The 15,449-nt window shown below is 36.0% G+C and overlaps 1 long non-coding RNA gene across 1 annotated transcript in view; it reads left to right on the forward strand.

Moving 5' to 3' along the window:
- The window catches only part of LOC112669816 (uncharacterized), a 58,837-nt gene extending 43,609 nt beyond the window's left edge, over window positions 1-15,228 (forward strand). Inside the window, exons 4-6 of the long non-coding RNA XR_003142575.3 lie at window positions 5,188-5,550; window positions 12,668-12,836; window positions 14,806-15,228. This is a non-coding gene — a long non-coding RNA (uncharacterized LOC112669816). The remainder of the gene's footprint in view (window positions 1-5,187; window positions 5,551-12,667; window positions 12,837-14,805) is intronic.
- The last annotated feature ends 221 nt before the right edge of the window (window positions 15,229-15,449 follow it).

Raw genomic sequence — 15,449 nt, forward strand, 5'->3', positions numbered from 1 at the left:
CAGTTTTATCAAAAAATCATAAAGATGATTATTCTTATTCCCATGAGTCTGATTCCAATGCCCATTTCTCCATTGGTTCCAATCTCAGGAAGGGAAGAAAAATGCCATTTATAGGGCCCCCTCAAGGCACCAACAACCATCCCTGAGATTATTTCACTCATAACTAGATAACCTTTCAGGGGCAAGGAAGACTGACCTCAGGTCCCTTTCTTGAGTATGAACATTTATCCCAGTGTAAGGCAGACTCTTGCTGAGGACATTAACTTTAACCTGTAGCAAATACGCTCTGCACTTATCCTTAGAGAAACTTGAAGGAACGTACCCCACAACCTCACCCAGGCTAATGATTTCACATAACCAAATGCTGAGGCCAAATGTATACTTGTCATGCCAGCTCTCAGGAGACAGAAATACTAAAGACTCATGTGACTCTGGAGGAATGGCACTGGAGGGCGTGTGACGCCAAAATCCGAACCATGTCTCAGTCACAGAGAAGCGTTGAAAAGTGTGCCACGTACTTATCACCACAAAGGTCCTGTCCATATTGAAACAAATCCAAAGGATAAGATTGACTGAATTACATAAGTCCTTCTGTGCTCAGGAAGCATTCTCAAGTGCCATGCGTAAGACAGTGACATTTATACACTGGAAAAGGGCTTCAGAGCTAAATTGGAAGCAGCTAAGCATTGCTTGGGGCACTCATATACCTTACTTCTCTAAGGCATTGAAATTAATAGGCTCTAATAAAATGGAGCTAATTGTAGGTAAAGTCAAAGCCACATAAACCCCCCATGAGAGCAGAGGCTGGGTTATTCCCTCATCACCAGACCTATATATGGCAAAGTTTTATGGATATGTGTTTATAGGATGTTTTATAGATGTGTGTTTCACTGTTTAATTGCTAAGTTTTTGTTGTGTGTTGTTTGGCCACTAACAGCCTTCCCAATTCTTGGCTTTTTACCTACATTACAATGTGTGTGATTGCCATATAAGACTTCTGGATAGCTAAGGAGATCCTTTACAGGTTTTTAATTATTTGATCGAAAATACATATCAAGAGTACCAAGATGAGAATCATAGCCAACAACAGAAACACAGGACTAAATTAGATGTAAGCATCTTGACGAAGTATGGTAACAGGTGCTGGGCGTCTTGTGTTCAAATAAGAAAAGAAAGTCTTAAGAGAAATCTCACAGAGCTTAGATCACACCATGGTTTAGTACATGCTAGACATTTTGGTTAGGTACCTTCTGAAGATACAGACCATTTCTCTGGGAAATGGTGCTACCTGGACATTGTGAGAAGAAGCCTTGCCCTGTTTACAGCATTGTGCTTATTCCAAAGTTGGACAATCCATCTTATAAAGCAAGGTCATCCAACAGATGCCTCTGAGATAATGGAAATCTAGTCTGTGCTGCCCAATACCTCACACACTAGCATGTGAGACTACTGAGCACTTAAAACATGGCTAATAAGACTGAGGACTAAATGTTTATTTAAATTTGAATATGAATAGCTACCCACAAATAGTAGTAACTATCAGACAACACAGAGCTAGAAATTTACTACTCAAAGTGTGGCCTGGAGACCCATAGCCTTGGCATCCTCTGTTCATAGATTTCCCAACAGAATCTGTGTTTTACCAGGAATCCTAGGCGATGTGCACACACATCAGAATTTATGGAATGCTACTCCAAAATATTTCTTTATAAGACTGGCTCTCTAAGGGGATAAAAATCTCAGAGCTGTTTTTTTGAACCGAGAAACTAGAGAATGAAATCTTCTGGAGTCCTATAAAATGTGATCTGTATTCATTCAATAGACACAGTCTTTCTTCTCATCAGGGCTGACTTCACAAGCACATTTGGTAAAAGATTTTCGCTGACCCTAGAAAAGGCCTCTGTAGTACACCTAGAATTTCCATGAAACTTCCTGCCATTGATACTGGTTTGCCAATAAAGATCAAGGCTCAAAAGTTTATGTCCTAAAAAACTAATATGAAATTTGCTCTAAGCCAGGAGAAATCACAATATTAGTTATCTGAGGGATGCCTGGGTGGCTCAGCGGTTGAGCACCTGCCTTTGGCCCAGGGCATTATCCTGGAGTCCTGGGATCGAGTCCCACATCAGGCTCCCTGCATGGAGCCTGCTTCTCTCTCTGCCTATGTGTCTGCTTCTCTCTCTCTCTCTCTCTCTCTCTCAAATAAATAAATAAATAATCTTTAAAAAAAATATTAGTTATCTGAGCACTAAATGTAATAAGGAAGAGGTGAGGAAGGACACTTTCCCAGAAACTTAAAGTGGAAAGAAAGGAAGACCACAGGGGTGAAGGAAGAGAGAAGAAAGGAACATTGATGTTGCATGTAGCATGCTACACAGGCTATGTTTCTGGACTGAGAAAGCCCTTGTGGTCCAGAACCATTTTCTACAGAGAGTGGCAGCAGTCACTCTGAGAAACTAAATTCTGGGAACGTGAGGTGCCTACGTTGGAAAGGTCAGAGTGCCCCCAGAGGCACCTATATTTAATCATTCTTCAGCACAGCTGTTCCTACCACAACCTAAATTGTCGTTGTCAGGAGCACTAATGTGTCCCTTCTGTAGTAGACATCGTTGCTTGTATCTGTTTGCTTGTTTTCAGGCTCTGCAGGCACGTCCTCTTTTTCCAATATTAGCTCCATAATATCATCTGGGGATTTACCCACCAGTGACTCTTAGCCAAGTGTGTCACTACTTCCACACACAAGCAGAAAATAGGGCAAACTCAAACCACTAGCCCGGTGATGGTGATGAGTCCCAGGAAGTTTACCTACATCAATCAAAACAAAACAGAAGCATTGACTTTGGCTGCAACTTCCAGCAAAAAGACCCTTGTCCGTTTTAGTTGGACTTGAAACTGTGAAGTGTTGGGTTAAGCAGCCCTTTATAAGGTAGAGGAGAGAACCTGTATGAGTCTAAAGACTGAAAAGAAGGATGCCAGTTTTTTAGGATCTGACTGAAGCCTCGCCTAAAGTCAGTCCTACACACTGTACACCACGCGAATCAATAAATTGCTTCTTTTTCCCTCAAAAAGTCTGGATTTAAATGCATATCGCTTGGAACCAAATAAGCCCGAACAGATAGAGCTCCTCTCGAAGGAATATCTTAAAAAGAAAAAGAAAAAGTTGGCTGAAAGCACAGTGAGGTAAAAAACAAATGACAAATGCGGTGCTCTAAATAACACGTGGCTAAGAATACTGCTGTGAACAGGAAGCTTTCTTACTTTCTTTCTTCTGTACTGTATAAAGATTTCTGTAAGTAAATATATAGCCCAGAAATAAGATTTACAAAACAAACTCTTTAGAAAACATGAAAATATTAACTTGTGATGATAAAACTCCCAGTTGTTCCCATTCATTTATGACAGAAATAACATCATCCATCCATCACTTTGGTGAGAAGTCACAAGATTCCAAGTGTATAATACTTAGTAGCTCCACTTCACAGATTCAGCAACATTTAATTTTAATGTACAAATAGCAAGAGAAGTTAGGCTACACACTCTCAGCTATCTTGCCCTATTATTAAAATTTTACTTCTATAGAGAAAGCTATGAGATCAGAAGAAATAAGGGAGAAATACTTCAATGGGGTTCCCTAAAATGTTGGGAAAAAATTTAGTTATAGTGAATACAATTACTGTAAGGCACATGTTAATATGTCTGGGTTGTTTCTTATTAGTGAAACAATGTTTGGAACTGAGTTAGGAGTCTATTTCATATAAGATATTAGACGGTGTAAAACACATAAGCAGAAATAATAAATCAGTGTCAGAGTTTCTGACAGTGCATAATGTAATACCAGGCATAGAGTGGCATTCTATCTTGAGCCACTTGAACCACTTACACCCCTAAAGGAAATGCCAGTCACGTGTCCTAAATAACAAGTTTCCACAACACCGGAGACTTCCAGCATTCCATTGCTTTTTGGACACTATATGCAAAACTGCATCGAACATGCATTCATTTTAATATGAATCATTTTTAGAGGGAGCTAAGCATTCTGTGTCAAATCAGGAATGGGAGTTGCAGCCAATGAAGATGAGGGGGAGAAAAAGATAGCTTATCCCTTACTGCTGGCAAAGCCAATTAGGCGTATCTTTGTTTCATGACAGCTATATAAAGAGTTGGGAGTTGGGAGTGTGGGCATTTGATATGGATGTGCAAACTAATTCTTTCTGTTGGCTCACATAAACAACAGTTAGTGGCATATCCGGTAGATGTTGTTTGGCCTCACTTCCCCAGACCATGTAAGGCAACGCAATTTGATACCTGCAGAGGCTTTTTGTCTCTTATCCAAAAAAATTACAAGAGCTTCTTCAATAGAGTATTTAAGATGTGCTGAGATAACAACCCTGATCCATTAGAATATTCAGTTTGAAACTAAGATCAAGCTCACATTTGCATTATGGGCTTGATGACCTTGACTTTGCATTTCTGCCTTGTGCTAGCAATACAGTAACCACTGGGTATACAAATTCAGCACCAATATGAACTTTGTCATTGAATTTATTTTATTATGTTTAACCTTTGCAATTTATTTACTGGTCCATCTCTTCTGCTGGATGATGAGGTCCCAGAAAATAAAAGCTTCATTTGTGTCTGCTGTGCCCATACTACACACATAGTGGGAACTCATCTGTTTTTTAAATAAATTCAGTATTGGTTTCTACAGAGAAGTGTATTAAGCATTTTGATTAATATTTATTAAGGAAGTCCCACAGGTAAGGTTAGTAGGATTCTTCTGGCCAGCACTCATTTTTATTTTACAAACACATAATTTTTGAAGTTCTCTTAAGCACAAAACCTATGGCAATAGCAGCCAGCATTTCCTTATTTTAGGTGTCCAGTAAAATACTAGGAACTGTCAATCCCCTATTTCTCCTTTTTTATATGGTAATGCAATTACTATCTAAATGTTATAAGTAAGGAAACTGATACTTCCTTAATAATCAAAGGACTTAGTTGTATTCTTAAATTCATACAATCTGAAACTTGAGTCCTCATTCTTAGCTATCCCACTACACTCCAACCTATAGATTGTATATTTTGATGACCATGAGAAGTAGTGGGGAATCCCAAGTCTGTGGAAATAGGCAAATAGATAATTAACTTTGCTATAAACTCTAATCATTCTTCCTTTTTGTTTCTTAGTTTCAGAAATGAGATCAACCACATAAATGCATTCAATCCCAAAGGTATATATGGAAATAGATCACAGAAGATTTTAAATCAGGAACTTGTTTGGCTTCAAGCAAGTTGGCACAAACCAACACCATTGCAAGGCACAGTCAGCTCTGTGCTCAAAAATGGTAAATGTGCAGAAGGAGCAATGAATCCTACTGCTTCCTGAGGATTGGTGGGTCTGAAAAGTTAGTTGAGCATGGAATAACAGCATTTCTTGTGTCAATGGCTCCTCCTGTCTCAGGTGATATAAAAATGACAAAGGGAAAAATATTATGAGCATTTTCTATGGCAACTGGAGATGCTTGGCTAGATAGCCATCACGCTAAACAGGTAAATAATTAATAGTGACTAATATATATTTGGACACAAAATGTTACTTGATATTTTCACATAAAGTTTCCAATAGCTTTACCAACATTAAAGCATATTTTTGTCATGTAAAATAAGAAAAAACAATTCCTCTAAACTAACACTAGAAAAAAAACATTTACATAAGGTTAAGCTCATTCTGTTTCTTTTACAAAGAATCTATTTTGAATTCAAGAGCTCACAAATAATGTGGGAGACCAATTAGGGGACTACCAGGATGGCTGCGTTATTGAATATTCTAGAAATCATAGTCTGTTTTCCCGAGCCCTTTTTAATAGATCCAGAAGGGAGTAATTGAATATATGAAACCACTTGTCAGAGCTGAGACAAAATTAAGGTCAGTCTTTCAAAAAGCCAATAGTAGGAGAAACCATATCAATAATAATTCATGACTTGATGGCTTGATGGGAAAAAGCATCCTCATCTTCAGGCACTTCTACCTTTCCAAACATTTTCCCTGCCAAAGTCCGCCATCAAAAGTAAGAGAATAGCAATCTTGGAAAACACTGGTTCTGAGATTTGAAGAAGTTTGAGCTAATTTCTGAGATCATACATCCATAACATCCACAGGACATCCCCAAATATAATGCACAATAACAACTGTTAAAACAATCCATGACACCTAAACAGAATCAAGCAGGACCACGGATCCAATAATTTGAAAAGAGTTGTATAATAAAGCATCCAGATAGTCAGGTCTGTGGATTCTTCTGTGTTATGGTCTATGGTCATATACACTATATTTACATCTAATAATTTAGAATTCTTTTGATCATTGCAACATCTTTGTAGGGTATGCAAGCCTTGTCCTCATGCTACAGATGAAGAAGCTGAGACCTAGAAAATTTTAGGGATTGCCATTTTCATACAGATAATATAGTGGAGAGCCATAATTCCATCCTTTTCCTGACTTTTCACTAAACTAGGCAATTTCTCAAAGATGTTAACATGAAAATGCTCAAATATTTTAAATTCTTTGGAATGTTTATATATTGTGGATATATTACTTTCCCTGTGTAAGCAATCTATGTAGATTATGATTCCAGTTATACTATCAAAATAATCTAGTGCCATTATATATAATCAGGCAATCTTAAATTAGAATGTGATATGTTTTCAATCTGGCCAAAATATGTAAATTGGTAAATATATTTAAAATGCAAACATATTACAGAATATGCAACAAATACTGGAAGCACTGGACATGGAATTTAAATATCATGGGTTTTAAATAGGCTGTATTTTGGGGCACCTGGGTGGCTCAGTCAGTTAAGCATCTGCCTTTGGTTCAAGTCATGATCCCAGAGTCCCTGGACTGAGTTCTACATCTGGTTCCCTGCTTGGTGGAGAGTCTGCTTCTGCCTCTGTCCCTTCCCATGGGGAATGCTATTTTTATGCTTCCCGTGCTATCTCTTGAGCTCTCTCTCTCCCAAACAAATAAAATCTTAAAAATAAATAAGTAAATAAATAAATAAATAGGCTGAGTTTCAAACCGAATGGCCCTGGGCAAATCATTTAGCTCTAGAAGGTTTTTCCACCCATGAAAAGGGAAGCTGATTGGTCCACTCTGCACCAGCTTGAAGGTCTCATTTATTTCTTGCTGTTGTTATTGTTTTGTCAGGGTTTTTGAAGTAATGTAGACATACACAAAATATTAAAAATCAAATAGCATAGAAGGGTTTTTAATGAAGGCATACTGGGAAGCTGGAGCTGCTGTAACAAAACATCATTGACTGGGTGGCTTAAATGACAGAAATGTATCTTTTCATAGTTCTGGAATCTAGGAGTATAAGATCAGAGTGCCAGCATGGTCTGGTCCTGTGAGAGCCTCCTTCCTGGCTTGCAGATGGTCACTTTCTTGGTACATCTTCAAAAAGCCAATATTGAATGGAGGTGAGGTGTAGACTTTCCTTTTTCTTATAGGCCACCATCTTATCAGATTAGGGATCTACCCTATGACCTCATTAATCTTAATCATCTTTTAAAGATGCTATTTCTAGATATTACCACATTGAGGTTTAGAACTTAAACATAGGAATTTGAGGTGGGGACAAAATTTAGTCCATTGAAGAAAGTAATAGCTCCTTCTGGATATTTAATCTGTTTATAATTGTCAGTCACTTTTAAAGGTGGTTTTACTCTTGTGATGGTATCTTCATGTCTTTTCCATGTGCATTGCAGGGCTCTTGGACTCAGAGGCTCTTTAACTCTTTGAGGTAAGGGGTCTCTGTTCTGAGGTCCCAGATGACAAAGTGGAGAAGCTTTGCTCTGAGGCATCATGTCTCCCCACACCTGCCATAAAGTTGATTCTATTTCTTTAATAAAAATTTGAGTTTGGGAGAATGGGTTGCACAATAGGAAAAAAAAAAAAAAGTTTTGTCTCCCTTTGGAATTAGAAGAAAGGGGTCTGACTAGAGCTGACTCATCGATATATAGATTTTAAATTATTCCCTACATTTCCAACCACCTTCTCATTCCTGTGTCTCCTCATCCCAGCAGCCTCTGACACCTGCATTCCTTGTTGGCTGCATCTTTGTCTGAGAGTGTTCAAGTCTATGGCTATTCTGAAATATAGAACACAGACTATACGTGCTATATTTCATCAACCAAGATTTTTTAAATATCTTGTTTGCTTCAATTTGCCCCAGCTAGATTTTTTCTAGACTAATGCTTGATTTTTATTCTTTTACTAGCATTATTATTAAGTCTCCAGAGGCAGAAATAATTAATCCATTTACACAGTTCACCATTTTCAATGGGAAGCCTGTTTATACTTAATAATTGAAAATTTACTTCAGTAGCCTTTCACTCGATATTCAACAAACATTTATTAAATATTCTCTAACTAATAAGCATTGACCTACAAGCCTAAGAAATATACTGTGCATTCATCTAATAGTTTTCAATCAGGCCTCTTCTGTGTGCCAGGCATTGTGAAGGACTTCATCATTTAGTGTCCCAGGATACCAAAGTAAACAACCAAGAGGAGCTCTAAATTGTCTTCTCTCCAAAAGCTAAAAATTAAGAGAGAGATTGATTTCTGTCATGGATCTGAGTGGAACAGCATCTAGAGTCTCTTTCAATTTAAGAATTCTGAAGAATGCAATGTATAGGGAGGCCCAATGATCTAAGATGGTCAACAAGATCCATAAAGGTACCTCACTTTATCAGTTCACTTCTTTCCCATGGTAATAGTTATTTCTTTAGTTTTGGACTGGACTTGTGGGCAACCTTCTCAAAACTACATTTTCAGCTTTCTTTGCAATGGACTATGAATGAGATTCACCTGCATACAACTCCCAAATTGTTTATTTAAAAGGAAATGCCATGCCCAGGACCTCTTGTCTTTCCCTTTATCATGAGCTATAAATATAGATAAATCTCTGCCCAACTCCAATCATGCAAAAAAGGACTGTGGGTGGAAAAATAAAATGGATGGAGATCAAGTCCCTTAATGACTTCAGGGAGCAGGGTTTCCCAAGCAAGCTAAATTAGACAGATGGTTACATGAGGAATTGAAAACTTTGTCTCTTTTCAAACCACTATAATTCAACAGTCTCTGTATTACAATATCTTAAACTTTGCCCTAATAACCTAGTTTCACTAAGTGTCAACTCATGATCAGTTTTCAGACATATATTAAAATTATAAAAGAATGTTGCCAACTATAGTTTCCAATAATTCAGATTATACTCAAAATTTCAGGGGCTACATTTCTAAAAAGTAATTCAGTGGACAGAGGCATAAGGTAGCAATGACTCTAACCGTGGGCTAAGAGAAAAAAGGAGCAGTGAAAGAATTAAACAAGGCTCCTGAAGTTTCTGCTCACATCAGCCACTGCCATCCACATTCCATTAGCTTATGCAACTCAGTAAAAAAGTCTGGCTCAGTGGGATGGGGATGCATACCATACAGGACACTGTGGTCATTACAACAAAGGGTAGGAATATACAATCTTCTTACAAAGAGGGCAGCAATAACTGGGAGCAGTAACATAATCTCAACCATAACCAAATGGAACAAACTTTAAGTAAATTTCAGCTACAAGCCAAATAGTTTAAATGGGCTTCAATTTTATTCATATAACTTCATCTTCTTTGTGCTAAGTGGAGTCTCATAACTGGAAGAAAATATACTGTGTTTAGTTAAAACAGATTTTAGAGAGCCTTTGACGATAATAGTCTGGATTTATCAACTCCTATGGTCAGATATTCAAGTAGTCATTGCTGTATTTCCTAATATTCTTATCCCCTCATCTCTAAACTCTATACAGCAAATAAAAACATTTTGGCTATGGAAAGAATTCTAATCTTTTTATATAAAACTTATCTTTGGCACAGTTTTATGCAACCTTAATACTACCTTTAAATGCAACCTTAATCAACTTGCAAATTCCATTGATTAGAATTTAAAATGACAATTTCAATTCTATCATGAAGTAAGGTTTAAAAAGGACTTAGAAAATATTCCTCTACCATTCTAAAAAACTTGGTCTTTTCTCCTCTTTAATTTTTATTAATGTGAAGTTCATACAGCTTTTATTCAGAAATTTCCCAACACACAGAGAGAAAACAACTACCTTTTTTTTTTCTTTTTCAGTAAGGTTTGGTACATGGCTATATAAGCCATGTATTATCTTTTCTCTTTTTTCATCATTTAACTACATTAGTAAAGTAGTATACAATTTATCAGATTATTAATTTGAAAATCATGTCTATTAATCAATTGATTAGTCTTTAACATGTACAAATAAAAATTCTATTTAAAATGTAGGAGAATAAAAGGAAGCCCTATGTGAATGAGCATAGAGGTTATATCGTAAAAGATCACTCAAATGTATAATTTTTAAAAGTAGATCAGTGGCTCAATCAGTTGAGTGTCTGACTCTTGATTTCAGCTCAAGCCATGATCTCAGGGTCACGTGATTGAGCCCTGCTTCAGGCTCTGAGCTTAATGGGGAGTCTGCTTGAGATTTTCTCTCCCCCTCTTCTCTCCTCCTCCCCTATGCTCTCTCTCTGTATCTCTGAAATAAATAAATAAATCTTTTTAAAAAAAGGATCAGTGGAAGATTTCTGCTTTTGGTCAGTACTAGAAATTTGCAAGAGACTTTTGCTTTTATAGTCATAATCAAAAAATAAAATACTTATAAAAAATAGTAGTATTCTGAACTACCAATGATATGAAGATGCAAAGAAATTGAAGGGAACCAAATACTGTATGTATTAAATAGGAAATTTAAGTAGATTATAAAAACTGAAAAAGGAATTAAATAAAAATGCTAGAAAGAAAATGAAAATGAAGTATTGATTTAAGGGTAAACTGGATTCACCAGAAGGAAAAAAATCATTGAACTTGAAGCAAACTTATTAGGAAGTATGCAAATGGAAACAGAAATGGAAAGACAAGAAGGAGGAGGAGGAGAGTGTTCAGAATTTATGATACAATATTAATGACAAAAGAAATTCTTTAACCTGAAGGAAAATAATATCAGATGGAACTCAAAATTGCATAAGGTATGGAGAGTAGCAGAAGGAATAAATCTGGGCAAATATGAATTAGTAATATGTGCTATTATTTTACATGTATATATACTTTTGGACATAATAAATAATAATAAATAATAATGATAATAAAATATTGGCCATTTAAAATAAAAATAGCATCTATGCATTGGGAGGAATATAGCACATGTAGTGAAGTAAAATGTGAGATAATAATAGAACAAATGTTGGGAAAGGGTAATTGATATGGCACTATTGTGAAAGTTCTTACATTGTTAATTGGGAGTAAACATTGATAATAAAAATGTATATCACGATACCCAGAATGGTTAATAAGAAGATAATCCCAAAAGATATACCTAAAATATGTGATTCATTCAAAATAATAAAGAAGAAAAAGAGGAAACAAAACTAAATTTAGTTTTATTATAAGATGAATAAAACTAAATAAAATTTAAAATCCAAGATGGGAGATAAAGCACATCATATTAATAAATATTAATAAATGGAGTAAATGGAATAGGTAAGTAAATACTTGGGCAAAAGGCAAATATTATCAAACTGGGGTGGAAGGTGAGAAAGCAAGATTTGTATATTCTTTACAAGAAAGACACTTTCAATATAAAACAGCCAAGATGAAGATAGAAAGGTGAGAAAACTTGTACAAAATAAACTGACCATAAGAAATCTGGTATAGCTATACCAGTATCAGACAAAGTGGGATTTAGAACAAGCAGTTTCATCAAGGATAAAGAGAAACATTATCTAATGAGAAAAGGCTTGATTCATCAAGTAGATAGAGCAATCCTAAATGTGTATGCAATAAACACGGAGCTTCAAAATACATGAAGCAAAAACTAACAAGTGTAAAACATGACTTCCACTTTTGGTCAATACGGAATAACAGGAGCTAAACTTACTTGCCTGCCTGAGACAATGTTTTTAATAGCATATATAACACATTGGTTTGCAAAATAGTGTCTAAGTGCATTGAAGGCTCATGATCCCTGAGAGATGGGAAACAAATTATTCCGGGCTTGCTGCCTCTACTTTGCAGCATAGGGAAGAGAAACTCAGACAACACCTGGTGGAGCCCAGTGGACTCCCTGAGTTGAGAATTCAGGAAGACAAGCCCATCTAAAGTCCTCTGGACAAAGTACTAGAAAAGAAGAGAGGTGTACAGAGAAAGAACCCTGGGGTTTTTTGGAGAGGCTCCCTCAAATGTCCAGTTGAGTACTGACAAATACATACATCCAAGGAAATTACCCAAGCTAGAGAAAGAACTACCCAAAAGAATTTTGGGTACAGTTCTTCATCCTTACAGAGAGCTGTTCATAGTATATTTTTGTGGTAGACACACTGAAAACTTTTGTGACCTTTGGAGAATTGCAGAAAGTGAATTCAGTCTTGCCTCAGTAATGGGGAATCACTCAGCCTTCCCCAAGCACTGATCCACTTTATCCTAACAAATTTTAAAAGCAAGATCCAAAAGTATCAAACTGTTTCCAGAACTAAGCTCTAGAATATTTATAAGACTGCAAAAATAATTAACACCCACAAGGTGTTTTTTTCCACAGGAAAGATCACAATGTCCAGCCTCTAATAAAATATTACCACACGTGAAAGAAAGAGAAAAATATTACCCATAATGAGGGGATAAACAATTAAAGCCAACCAAGAACTGATACAGATGTCAAAATTAGCAGACAGAAGATGGTTATCATAAAAATATTTTATTTCAATAAGGTAAGTAAAGGCCTGGAAGATACTTTTAAAAGACCCAAAATCAAACTTCTAGAAATGCTACCATACATAATGTGTGAGACTTAAGATACATGCTATGGAATTAATAGCAGATAATAAAAAAATTGCAGGAAAATGATCAGTGAACTTGAAGATATAACAATAGAAATTACCCAAAATAAAGCACAGGATACTTTATTTGGATGATGAATCTAAAAAATAAGCAGAACATTAAGAGCTATGGGACAACCTTAAGTGTCTTAGTATAAGTGCCTTGGATTGAGCAAATATGCTTTCAATATAAAGCCAAAAGCATAATCTATAAAAATATCAATTGATAAATTGGGCCTCAAAATTGAAATTTCTATTTAAGCAATTAAGTAAAGAGAATGACAAGGCTAGGAAGAAAAATTTATAAATCATATATCTGAAAAAGGACTTGCATTAAGAATATATAAATAATTCTCAAAACTCAAAAATAAGAAAATAACCAACCCAGATACAAAGATACAAAACGAGTAAAAGATTTGAACAGGCTTCACAGATAAGCACATGAAAAGATATTAAACATTATTATTCATTAAGAAAATGAAAATTTAAGACCACAGTAAGCTACCACCACATCTCAATTAGAATAGCTAAAATTTAAAAGACTAACCATACCAAGTGTTGGCAAGGATGTGGAGAAACTAAAACTCTCAAATACTGCTGTTCTGGGAATGTAACATGGTTTAGCCACTTTGGAAAGCAGTCTGGCAGTTTCTTAATAGAGGAACTGTACGACTAATATATCATCCAGCCATTCTTAAATTCAAGATCTAAGGTAAGTTAAGACCTGTGTCCATGCCAAGATTTATACGTGAATATTCATAACCACTTTATTTATAATAGCCCAAATGAGAAAACAACCACAGTGCCCATAAACACATAAATGGATAGACAAGTTGATCTATCCATACCATGAAATATTATTTAATAATAAAAGGAAATGAATTATTAATACAGGGCACAGCATGAATGAATCTTAAAATCATTATACATGGATAAATCCTAAACATCATGTTGAGCAAAACAGACACACAAATATACTCACCCAGTTGCACACACACACACACACACACACAGCAAAAATACATATCTGTGGTCCTCTTTAGTGAGTTTCAAAAATAGACAAAGTTATTGTATAAATTTAAATTCAGAAGTAGTGCCATGCAGACAAGGTGGGTGGATATTGACCAGAAGGGATACAATTCAATTTTTTATGGTGATGAAATTTTTTCAGTAATGATTATTTGTTCATATACAATTGTCAAAATCCCTCAGCATGAACACTTAAGATCCATGCAGTGTATTATGTGTATTTATACCTCAATAGCATTTTTAAGAAGGACCATGAAAAGTAAATTACTATTTTTATCACCCTTCACATATTATCTCTGCAATTATTTACGCATTGCTGTTGCAGAGTGAGCATATTTCCATCTTCATAAGAACATGCTCCAAACACAATTATTTCAAATACCCTAGGGAAAATATTAAATATTAAAACACATAATTTTTCTTTAAGAATACAATATATACCAGAAATGCAATACCAGAAAAAGCAAAAACAAGAAAATAAAACTAAAAACAAGAGGTAAACTTAACCCCAAAGGGATTCTCTAAAACAAAAACTTCTTCTAAGCTTAGTTTAAACCAAATGTTTTCTTCATGCTCAGGCCTTTTCTTAAATTTCAGCTCATCTGAGGAAATCATACATATGGATTTTCATGGCCATTTGAAAATAATTGCTCTGTACCTATGTTCTGAGGGTATTATCCGCCCAACCAGCCAATCGAAACTCTCCTTGTAAAGTCACTTCTATGTTTTGTTGTTAGCTGGTCCTAAAACATAAGTCTGAAAGTAAAGGCGGGATTTTTAAGCTATGAAAATTAAAATCTCATTTTACTTGCCAATTCTGGGCTATCATCAGATCCTACTTACTAACTTGGGAGAACCAGATCCTCCAGCAAGTTATACCACACCCACAGAAAGGAGCACCCTCACTGAGGCCATTGGACCCACACAGGACACCTGTAACCTCAGCAAAGGGATGGACCCATGCTATCCTGCATGCTCCCTCAACTTCTCCTGTAGTCCATCAGTGCTGTCCAGAAAATGAGTAAGAGTCGGGCATTTGTCAATCTGATTTAATGGATGATGGTGTTTGGCCAAAATATATATACATATGGTGTCTGTCTGGCTCAGTCAGTAGAGCATGTGACTCTTGATCTTGAGGTTGTGAGTTCAAGTCCCATGTTGAGTGTTGGGATGACCTAAAAAGATAGACATATAATTAGCAGCAAAAGAGAGTAAAGGGAAGAAGAGAACATGCTGCAAGAGCAAATGAAGAAGACAGGGACAGAGCAGCAGACTTAATACTTCTGAGCTGCTGTCTCTAAAATGACATGACCCCTTGCCTCACAGGACTGTGAAGCAGACTTTTTTACATTAAATAGAAAATATCAAAATAATCCTTGCTTTTGTTTAATTTTTTATTTGGAGACATTTGTGATATTCTTTGAACTTTGAGGACCCTACTTTTGTGACCTTGGATGTCAGAAGGACTCATTCCCA

Source organism: Canis lupus, chromosome 25 (assembly GCF_003254725.2).
Source record: "Canis lupus dingo isolate Sandy chromosome 25, ASM325472v2, whole genome shotgun sequence".
Lineage (NCBI taxonomy): Eukaryota > Metazoa > Chordata > Mammalia > Carnivora > Canidae > Canis > Canis lupus.